Here is a 12,500-nt window from a genome sequence, read left to right as displayed (position 1 = left end):
ATATATATATATATATGCATTCATTTGTAACAGCAGGTAATCTTTCTCTTTAGACGGAAATCACAAGATCTGAATAAAGATTATTTTAGTACGGGATACTAGATAACTAAGGAAAGCTATAAGAGATGCATGAGAAATTATATGAAATTTAACAAGATTATTTTCAGAAAAAAAAAGGTCAACATCAATTTACGTTAAAACGCTATTAGACATACATTTCTTTTGAAAATACATAAAAAATATAGAAATAGAAATTATGCATGGAAAATATTGAACTTCCGATAAAATTATGAATACATATCATCCACGGCAAAACGCAAAAAAAGTACTAATTATATTGGCCTTGAACGTCTAAAGAAAAATTCTAAGAAAATAATTGGGTAAAACAACGATAGTTACGTTTATTTATTGGAATTTCGTTTCTCGTATTTCTCTTGTATCACAATGAACAGTAAATTAATGTTGTGATATGTAACTGATTAATGAAATATTTTCATGTTAGAACAACCGAGGAAACTGCAAACTCCATCATATCTGCCGCTAATGAAATGATAGAGATTGATCACCTTATTGATGATTGATGGAAGTATATATGAGATATCACTTAGCGTGCATTCAGTTCTGAATTGAATTACCGAAGGGCATTAATCATACTTCCTATCCGATCTGGAAAAAAAAACCTTCACCATCAGGAGCACTGTCATCATACAAAACTTGCTGCCGTAATAGTACTGGCCTTTCCATTATGAATTATATTCAAAATATATAAAAGAAGCATATATATATATATATATATATATATATATATATATATATATATATATATATATTACTACTATATGAGAATCGAAGATGGAATCTCTCCACACATAGTAATATAAAGTTAGTTTTTAGGATAGCCCGAAAACTACATTAATTTACTATAATTAGACTTGGCATGAAGGAATGATGGAACATTGAGACTATAAACTGTTGTGATAAGTGATGTCATTTAAGAGAAACTTCAGCTGGGGACCAATATACTTCGAAAGTTTTGATCTTCTGAAGGGGGAGGGGAAGTGAACCTCATGTTTCATGCAGCATTGCACAAACCAGATCAGTTTTCAAAACTCTACAATATCCCCTATGGAAGTGTAGAATAATACACTTACTGTTAGAGTGAGAAACAAGAGTAACAGCTTTGATGACCTTGATGGGAGAATAAAAACTACTTCATAGTAGGGAAAATGGTGCATCGAGACCGTAGATTCTCATAGGGAAAGTGTTACTCTACAGGGATTTGATACGAAGATCAACGCAGATTGCAAATCGAGATTTTCTGAGAGTGCCATCATGCATCACAATCTAGTCAGCTTTGGATAAGAGCTAATATTCCAAAAGGAGTGACGTCAATCACTTTGCAAGATTTGAATCGTGAACTTAATTGGAGAGGGAGGGATTTTGAGATCGATCAGGAGATTTTACGAAGCCTTGTGAAAATAATTTTTGCATTCTGTAATAATTCTTGAAATTTCTTATCTCAAAGAATCCTAAAATATTTATTATGAAATCTTTTCATAAAATTTTGTGCCATCCAAAGGTTTTCTTATCCTAAATGTCGACACCATATATTAAAAGAAAAAGCAGAAATGCAGATTCTGCGTTATACCGGAGCTCAGTTAGTCCAAAGAGATGTTGTTTTCAATTTGTAGACGCCACTGAGATATTTTTTTATTAATTGTAAATATAAAGTAATATGCTCTAGTACCGAATTTTGAAGTGCCAACCACTGATAACATGAATGGAAGTACAGATGATACTCCATTATACTGAGAATGCTGTAACTTCCAGGTAGTAGGCTGGGTGGGGCACCAGTCATCCGTTAAGATACTACCGTTAGAGAGTTATTGGTTCCTTTTACTGGCTACACAGTACTACCTCGGACACCTCTCTCTGGTTACGGCTCATTTTGTATTTGCATACCGATACACCGAATAGTGTGGCTTATTCTTTCCACATTCTCCTCTGTACTTACGCACCTGAACAAGGAAAATATCAAACAATTCCTTGCACAAGGGGTTAACTACTGCAATGTAATTGTTCAGTGGTTACTTTCCTCTTGGTAAGGGTAGAAGAGACTCTTTAGTTATGGTAAGCAGCTCCTCTAGGTGAAAGACACTCCAAAATCAAACCATTGCTTTCTAGTCTTGCGTCGTGCCACAGCCTCTGTACCATGGCCCCCAACTGTCTATGATTAGAGTTCTCTTTCTTGAGGTTACACTTGGGCACGCTGTTCTGTTTTATTTCTCTTCCTCTTGTTTGCTTTGATTTTTTATATAGTTTATATATGAACTATGTAATTTAATATTGTTACCGTTCTTAAAATATTTAATTTTTATTGTTTATCATTTCTCTTGTAGTTAATTTATTTCCTTATTTCCTTTCCTATCTGGGTTATGTTATCTCTTGGAACCCTTGGACTTATAGCATCTTGCTTTTCCCACTATGGTTATAGCTTGGCTTGTAATAATAATAATAATAATAATAATAATAATAATAATAATAATAATAATAATATTAATAATAATAATAATAATAATAATAATAATAATAATAATAATAATAATAATATCAACAAGCTGTTATGAAGAGTGAGAATGTTTTAGAAAAATGAAATCGAATACAGAATAATAATAATAATAATAATAATAATAATAATAATAATAATAATAATAATAATGATAATAATAATAATAATATCAACAAGCTGTTATGAAGAGTGAGGATGTTATAGAAAACTGAAATCGAATGCAGTTTGGAAATTTAAATCATTTAAGGAGGGGATTAGGCCTCATATTTAAGCTGTCTTGCAAAAGACAGTAAATGTAAAGTAATATGTCCAAGTATTGAATTTAGAAGTGGTAAGTCATGGAAAGCCTAGATGAGAATGTTGGTGCCATGAGACTAAACGCTGCTGTGGAAAGTGATGCTGATGTAGTGGAGCTGGATCGGGGGGAAACATAATTTGAGATCCTATATATTTTGAGATCAGTTTTGTAAACACTATTTCAACCATTTTGCAACAGTGGAATTTTGAACTTCATCGGAGGAAGAAGATTAACTGCATTGATGACGCTGATGGATGTCCAGAAAATACATTACATGGTCGCCCTTTGTCATAGAGAAATATGCTGTTCTAAGAAAACCAAATACGACATCAGTGGAACTTAGAAATCAGAGCAAATAATCATTAAAAGTTAGTCTAGCATTCACTAAATATGATGTACCTGAAGAACCGATGGCAATTCCATTGCAAGATTGGAGTCCCAAGCTTCATCGAATAAAGGGAAATACTGTAAAATTGGTCATGAAATTCTATAAAGTCTCATGAAAACACCATTTCTTTATTTCAATATTACTTTTATAATTTTTCATTTTGAAGAATCTTGAAATATGTATTTCTCAATACTTGTTAATCAATTTTTGTGTATAAAAATATTTTCTTATCTTAGCAATCTTTGTTTGCCAATGGTTATATAATCGGATGAGATTCAACAACATAACACAAGCCAATGTCACCATGATTATCAAGAGATCAAAGAAAATAAACTCTGTGATCGATCCAGTGCCAATATCTGACGTAACTATAGAAGGAAACTTTTCTAATCTAGCTGATATAATTACGAGAATATAAAATACAAGCATCAATGAATGTAAGTTTCTCAAATCTGAGAAAATGGCAGTTTCATAAAAGTGTTAGAACTATTTTGAATCGATCCTTTATTTCGAAATTACTAGAATACATATTCATTGGACAAATTATTAGTCAGTTGGAATAAATATAAGGTTTGCCAGATAACCAGTGTCCTTACAGAAAATCATACTCTATGAATACAGCTATCTGTTCTGTTGGAAATGATATGCTAGAAATGATGGATGGAAACAAATGTTGTGTTTTAATATTACTAGATTTTAGCGCTGCTTTTGATATAGTGCATCGGTATTTGAGATCAAGCTTTTGAATACCCAAAAGACTAGTTGGTTGACAGGATTTAATATGTGTAAATTGGAAACTCTTATTCATCATATGATTTTTTGAATAGGCGTACCTCGGGGGAGTGTAATGGTCTAGTCTTAATCTGTATCGATGCTGTTTGTCTATCGAAATTAATACAAAGGCATGGTGTGAACTATTTGCCGATGATATACCATTTAACTTGTTCATAAATTATATAAACGGCACTACTGAAATATGAAACCGAATTCTTGCCAATGTTAGGGAATGGTGACAATGAAACACCTAAAACTAAATGGAAAATTAAACTGAATTTATGATGTTTGGAAAGAAAACCAGCTTAAGAAACTTAACTGATATTTGAATAAACATAAATAACAACTCTGCTTCTATATAGGGTAAAGTTTGTGATATTGGAGTATCTCTTGACTGTAACATGTCTTCCAATACCCCCCAAAAAGTAAAAAAAAAAGCACCATGATGAACATTTTGCAAAGAAACTTGTGATATTTACCTGGGTTGACTACGGTACCCACATCTACATAAATATACCAAAAGTGCAACTTCAAAAATTACAACACATAATGAACAAAGGAGCAAGACTGATGAGCTGTGTCTCACCCGATAAATTATCACTCCTACAATAAGTGATTTACACTGGCTGCCGATAAAGTTATAAGAACCCGAAGTCCAGAATATCTAAAAAAAATTACTACATGTTGTAGAGCCAACAAATCGAGTTAAAGCAAGAATAGTTACAGATTGTTTAAACTTATTGGAACCTACATATATGTCTAATGTAAGCTCTAGAGCCTTTAAATATGCAGACCTAACACTATATATTAAGCTCCCACTGGACATCCGAAAAACTGAAGATATCCGGATTTTCAACAGGATACTGAACGTTTTCTTGTTCTCTAAGTTCCTCGATAGTTTGTATTTGATGATAAAAAAGCAACATGTGGGGTGAAACACTGAATGTTGTATAGGTCCTCTAAAGAGTAGGATTCCCCTGCTCTATTGAACCAGACAAGTAGCTCCTAAATCAATTTAAGTATATAGGCTTCTAAAAGATGAAAACAAAGAAATAATTGGAAATGAATGTAAGAATCAATTTGCAGTCTTAAGAGACTTTAAGAGACGAAGAGGGGACATTTGATGATGAATGGTGTGATATTAAGAACATATATCTGTCGGTTGGTAGTGAGAAGAGAAAGCCATGGGTATCAATAGAGACGTGGGATACTATAAACAAGAGAAAAGTAAAACAAAAAAGTAATGGTAAGTACAAGGAAGATCGTGTTAAACATTTCACTGTTGATAGTGAAGTCAAAAGAAAAGCCAGCAATGACAGGAGAGAATATTTAAACAAGAAAGCAGATGAAGCTAACAAAGCTATTAATACACGGAGTAGCTAGGGTGTAAAAATAGCTAATAGAATGATTAATGAAAATTTTACAGGGGCAAAGAGGAAAAAGAAGCAAATACCCATCAAACAAAGAGATGGATCTGCTAAAACAACAAAAGATGAAAAAATGCAACGATGGATAAAACACTTTAGTATGATTAAGAATAGGAAATATGGAGGGAATAATTTGATTGATATTCCTGAAGCTGATGAGGACCTAGATGTGGCCATGAATGAATATAGTCTGTTTGAGGTCGAAGCAATCGTTAAAAAACTGAAGAGATGGAAAGCCCCTAGTTACGATGGAATAACTGCTGAGAATAATTACAATATTGTTTTTAATAATGTGGCAAGAAGAGACAAAATCAGATGAATTGGAGTTAGGAGTGTTGGTAAAAATAACTAAAAGGGAGTACTTAATAATTGCATTAATTACGGAGGCATCACAATTACTTCAGTTGTCATAAAAAGTATATAGTATGATTATCCTAGAGAGACTAGAAACAAATATTAAAAAAAAAGCTCAGATGAACAGGCCGGATTTTAATTTTAAGACACATTGTACAGCAATGCGTAAAATATAGAAATCAACTTTTGATGGCGTTTGAGGACAATGAGAAAAAGCCTTTTTTTTCTGGAGAATCCTGCATTCTTTTTAAATTCTTCTTAAATATTGAAATTTGATTGAATCGTTTCATGAGCATTGCAAATGCAAAATTAATATAAGTGGTCCTATCAAAGGAATTTCCAGTGGACAGCACAGTACTCTAAGGGAATGTGTTATCACCTATGTTGATTATACTACTCATGGATTTTTTAGTGCGTAGAACAGGTGGAGATGGTATATAAGAATTGTACTAGACTGGTAATGGGAAAATAGATGACCTAGAATATGCTGATGCTGCTGTTCTTATTAGCATAACACCCCAGTATTTGCAATGCTTGCTTATCAGAATGCATGAAATATCACAGGAAGTTTGGCTCAAGATATATAGAAGAAATACAGAGATAATGAGAACGGAATATACAATGGAAGATGAAATATCATTGGAAGGAGAAGCGATTATATAGGAAGAATTACTCATGTATTTAGGAACCATGATCTCCAATACAAGGTCTTTAGAACTTTAGTGAAAGATTGAAAAAGGAAATCAGACAATGACTAGGATAAGTGAAATTTAGAAATCTTATAGCCTGAAATTACTCCTAAAAATCAGACTATATATCAGTCTGTGTTATTGTATGGACATAAGTCGTGGTATACTATTAAATCAATCTTCAATAGATTGAGAAGATTTGAAAACTAAGACGTCAGAAGAATATTGGGAGTTTAATGACAGGACAGGACTAGAAATGAAACTATAAGAGAGATTACTCAAGTGCCATATGTGGATGAGTTCATGGTGAATGGTAGATGGTTATGGTTTGGGCATTCTCTTTGCACTCCCCCAAAAAGATTAGTTCACCAAGCTTTCAACTAGCATCCACAAGGTACTTAAGGAGTTTGTAAGACCCAGGCCTACATGGCTGAGGACTATGAAGCATGAAGTGGAACGTGATGAGTGGAGAAGTATTGATTTAAAATCTCAAGATAAGAAACAACTGGCAAAATCTGATCAAGGCCCTTTGCGTCAATAGGCGTGGGAGGTGATGATAATGATGAAACTCTCGCCACAGAACCATATATATTTTATATAAGCATATTTGTTAAACCTATGTACTCCTGACATAGAATGATTAAAAAAATGATTTGATATCCATGACGACTATAAATATTAAAGGTGATGCATGTACAGCTAGCAACACACATACAAATAGAAAAGAATGCCTCCTATATGTTTTTTTTGTTTATGTAGCACATTTAGCAACTGCAGTCTGGCACCAAGCAAATTCAAGGATGAAAGCCAATGAATATAACATAATAATATGAATTCTATTTAACTTATCGATATATTATCGTAATTTTTTATGCCAATGTTATCCATATTTAAAAGACATATTGGTGACCGACGGAGCATGTCAAACACCCATTTTGCCTCCCAGCTCACCGGTTCATCTATCACATCCTCCAACAATGTCTATCACCCAACCCAACTCATCTGACAATGCCCCAACAGTGGAGCTCCTGGCCTTCTTCTGAATAGATGCGTTTGCATTGTTTTAGTAAAAAGAGGTTCAGTCCAACATCAAAGGCAGGATCGTCTCATGCAACAAAGAGGACTCCATCCTCACAGCGACCCGCAATGACACCTTCCCATAAATCCCTGAATGGCTTTATGAACAAAGCGACAACACCCACACAGTATGATGCCTCAAAATCCTACCTTGTGCAGCAGTGCTCGCCACCACAACTATCGCATTCAGACAAGATTTTTCAATTTTCTCAACAACCTTTGAATGATCAAAAAGGTGTCAATGGTCCTCACTGAGAGGATCAGTATTGCTAGCCTTCAGTCTGCTGCAGACAGTTCTCCTCATGAAGTTAGCCTATTTTGTGCCCTTCGGGTAGAACACATGTCAGAAACAACGTAGTCCCCTTTATGGACAGACACTCCAATTTTGATGAAGGAGACAACCATACAATATCTACTGATGGTGAATGATGTAAGACATCAACGCCCACCTCGTGACATTTATGGGCAGTAACTAAATTGTCCATCACACTACTATACCACCCTATGACCATTCCCCAGTCACCACCTACAAAAGCTATGGGAGGATAAGCCTCTCCTTCAGTTGTGGTACTACCACTATAAATTTGTGGTAGCTACTAAGAAATATGCTTCTGGATTTCTATGGTATAAAAGTTTAAGTAGGCCAATACAAGTGTTGGTGACCCACCATCAACTAAGCTCTTCTATTTTCCCTGATTCAGGATGTAATATTTATCTTTCAGGTAGATAATGGTGCCTGTCATTCCCTTTTCTCACATTCCTTAAAAAAGATTATTAATAGACCATTGGTGGCATCTAAAGGATCTGCTACCTCTATCTACGGTTACAAAACGCTAATAATGTTGCTTGGGTGCACTTACTACTATTGGGGTTTCATCATCAGTAATGTTACACTGGTTCTTATGGGTGTAATTCGTCTTCAAGATATCCAAATCTTGTTTAACGTTGCACATCAACACTTAGTTAACGTAAGCATATACCCATTCACACATCTATCACCTGGTCCTTATGACCTGGCTCTCTATACCAGCAGTTCCACGGAGGCCTACAGTGATCTCCTCACTATATATTCTGACGACCATAGAACTACGCCAGATGTCCACACTTCCCGCTCAGTATGGTATCTATCTCCATATCAAGACGACGGTCCACCCAAGTTTTTGCAATATTCAGATGTTTTGCCCAACACCGTTTGGTGGGTGCTAATGAAAGATATGGGCCTTTGTCAAAAGACCTCAAGGTAAAATTAATAAAATAGTTCTTTATCAAAAGTCATCAAACACATGATCATCGCCACTGCATATCATCCACAAGAATGGAAGATCTCTATGTCCTTGCGGGGATGACAGGTACCATAACATGCAGAATTTACCAACAATGTTAGCTTCACCATCCACTTTTACAGTGCCCAAAGTATTTTTGATCTTCGACCTTCAGAAGGGGTATAGTCAGGTGCCCATGAGCATAAAAGATATCCCTAAAGCCACAATCCCCACTCTGTTCAGCTCCTACACTTTGAATTACTCCTGCTTTGGCCCTCCTTATGCAATGACCATATTTCTATGAGTTATAGACTGCTTCTTAGGGAACCTCTTCTGACAAGTTTACCTTTGGTGCCAAGAAATTGGCATTCTTGGGTTATTGAATCCCTTCTGGAAAATTATTGTCGGTAGAGAAGTTCCACGGGCCCTCAACTGTCAAAGAGCTTCAAGTATTCTTGGGTATGATGAAGTACTATCACCAGCTCCTGCAAGCAATTGCGGTCAGTTTAGCCAAAAAATTTTGAGTGGTTACACACTGCAACACCTGCCTTCAAGGGCATCAATGCTCTTTGAGAGTGCCTTATACCCCTCATAAAGGGCCATTCCTCTTCCTCCGCCAAACTCCAATAGCTAATGAAAAAGACGATTGGATGAACCTTGACTGCGAAAAATAGCCGTCTCTCTTGCAAGACAACCTACTCATAGTATGAATCCCTGAGCACATCGACTACTTTCATATCGATGTTTACTCCAAAGGGGAGTCAATTAATGCATGTGCAGCAGGCAACACAAATACAAAAAAAAAAGCTCCTTTCTATGTTTTCTTATACAAAGCAGAAGCATTAATTGCTAACTGGCTGCAACTAAAACAAGCAAAAAAGCTGCTGGATGTAACACAGTAATTTTAAGTCTATTTCTAATATTGTTATAATATTTTGAATTCCTAAACCAATATAAATCTTAACGACAAAAGCCAATGAAAAGCCTATTTTTGTTTGGTGGTGATTTAAATCTTTACCAGAGGAAGTGGGTAAATTCTATCACCTCCACTAATCGCCATGACTGAATGGTTTTAGACTTCTTCCCTAAATAAGCAAATCAAAAGGGAAGCTACTCACAGGTCTAGTAACTGGTTGAGCCTAGTATACACTGACTCCCCTGGCATTATAAAAAGTAAGGCTGTTTCCTCAGTTGGGATCTTGCATCTTGCCTTGATCTTGTGATAACTAAGACTTAGCAGCTTGTCCTGTGGTGTCACACTCATGTAGTATATATATACATATATATATATATATATATATATATATATATATATATATATATATATATATATATATATACTAGTATATATATATATATATATATATATATATATATATATATATATATATATATATATATATATATATATATATATATATATATATATATATATATATATATATATATATATATATATATATATATATATATATATATATATATATATATATATATATATATATATATATATATATATTTATATATATATATATATATATATATATATATATATAATCTTACGCTGACTGAAATCGCATTTTAATTGATCTTTTTTATTTGGGCTGGTCAATTTCTAATAATTCCACAAAGGAGGCTTTATTTTCGAGTCAGTGTATATATCTATTTATTTGTCTGCCTATCTGTGGACAGGACTACGTCAGAACTAGTGAACGGACTTTGACGAAATTTTCACTACAGTTACACCTTAGGTCTTATGCGACCCAATTGAATCTTTGAGATGATCACGATCTGGATACAAATTGTAGATAATGACTGTCATTATTCAAAATTTTAACGAATGCACCAAAAGAAATTGACGAATTTTGATGAAATTTCGACCACAGAAAGATCTTAGATCATGAACGACTCCATTAACTTTTGGATAGGATCTGGTACTTGGTTCCGGATTCTAGATCCAAACGGAAGTGGATGATTGGGCGTGGCCAGTTGGGCGTAATCGTTTGGGCACGACCGTTTGGGCGCCACCTAACAGTTGGGCATGGCCTTTTGGGCCCCATCTGATTTGGCACCATCCAAGCATTAGGAATAATTTGGTTATAAATTCACAATCATATAAAACTTTAAACTTTTATAGAAAAGTAAAAACAGGCTTATGAAAATGTGGAAGCAAACTCTTAAAACTAAAATCGTAATGTAGCTTTTTTAGTTCATTTGGTAATTATGAGCAAGGCTTCTGAAGTACTCGACAGCATCCGTGTTTTCAAATCTAAGAACGGTTTCATGTATTCTTTTGTCTGAATCCCTCTACATTTTTAGTTTTTGTGGTGATTCATTTCCTCATTTGTTCTGACAACCAATATATGTATCGTCTATAGCAGGTTGGTCGCTAGAGCATCCAAATACTCATCGATCTTATTCAAAGGCACAAAGACAATACCAATAATCACTTTAGCTTTTAACGCGAAATCATTAGTGTTATACAAAGTAGTGAACCCTAGTGTAGTTAGATGTTCTTCCATATTCTGAGCTGAATTAAAAAAAAGAAAAAAAAAGACATCCTTTTATTTGAACATCAGGTTATCTATCATTTATATCGGTGCGAAAGTTTTTAGTTAAAAAAAAAAAAATATATATATATATATATATATATATATATATATATATATATATATATATATATATATATATATATATATATATATATATATATATATATATATATATATATATATATATATATATATATATATATATATATATATATGTGTGTGTGTAAATAAAAAGCTGGTGAAAGATCAAAACACTTGAGCTAACTTAACTGACTCACTAGACGGTGTTCGTTATCGTTGGCAGGGACAAAAGCTCCTTCGCAAATAGCTAAACGAGGAGAGCTAGTTTTCACGTCTCTAAATATGAACATTTTCTTTCAATTTATAACTGATATATTATAATTTTGTTCATCCATACATACTATCTATAAATGAAAAAAAATTCTTAAGATTTATAAATAGAAAAAGATTTATAAATAAAAGAAATGTTTTTAATGGTAAAAACAGCCGTCGACAAATAAGTTACCGCCAAATCAGTTGACTCCCAAACGGCCGCTCCTAAACGGCCACGCTTAAACGGCTGCGCCAAAATACAGTATGCCCTACCAAATCAGGATTTTTTTTTTTTTTTTTTTTTTTTTTTTTTTTTTTTTTTTTTTTTTTTTTTTTTTATTGGATCTTCACCAAGTTCATTATGCTTTGGAAGAAACCAAGAAATTGTGGTTATGATACGGATCCAGATCATGATTCTGGATGAACATTGTACTTTCCACCATTTATGTACAGTTAAATTAGCATATAAGAAGTGGAAGGTGATGTCTCTAAACTTTAGTTGCTTATTATTATTATTATTATTATTATTGTTATTATCATTATCATTATTATTATTATTATTATTATTATTATTATTATTATTATTATTATTATTATTATTATTATTATTATTATTGTTGTTGTTATTATTATTAGATAATCTATATTCCTAGTGGGAAAAGCTGGATGCTATAAGCCCAAGAGCTCTAATAGGGAAAATAGTCAAGTGATTAAATGAAATAAGGAAATAAAAGTACAAGAGAAGTAGAAAAAAAATTAAAATAGAATATTTTAAGA

This window comes from Palaemon carinicauda, chromosome 20 (assembly GCF_036898095.1).
Source record: "Palaemon carinicauda isolate YSFRI2023 chromosome 20, ASM3689809v2, whole genome shotgun sequence".
NCBI lineage: Eukaryota > Metazoa > Arthropoda > Malacostraca > Decapoda > Palaemonidae > Palaemon > Palaemon carinicauda.
This window is presented reverse-complemented; position numbering follows the sequence as displayed.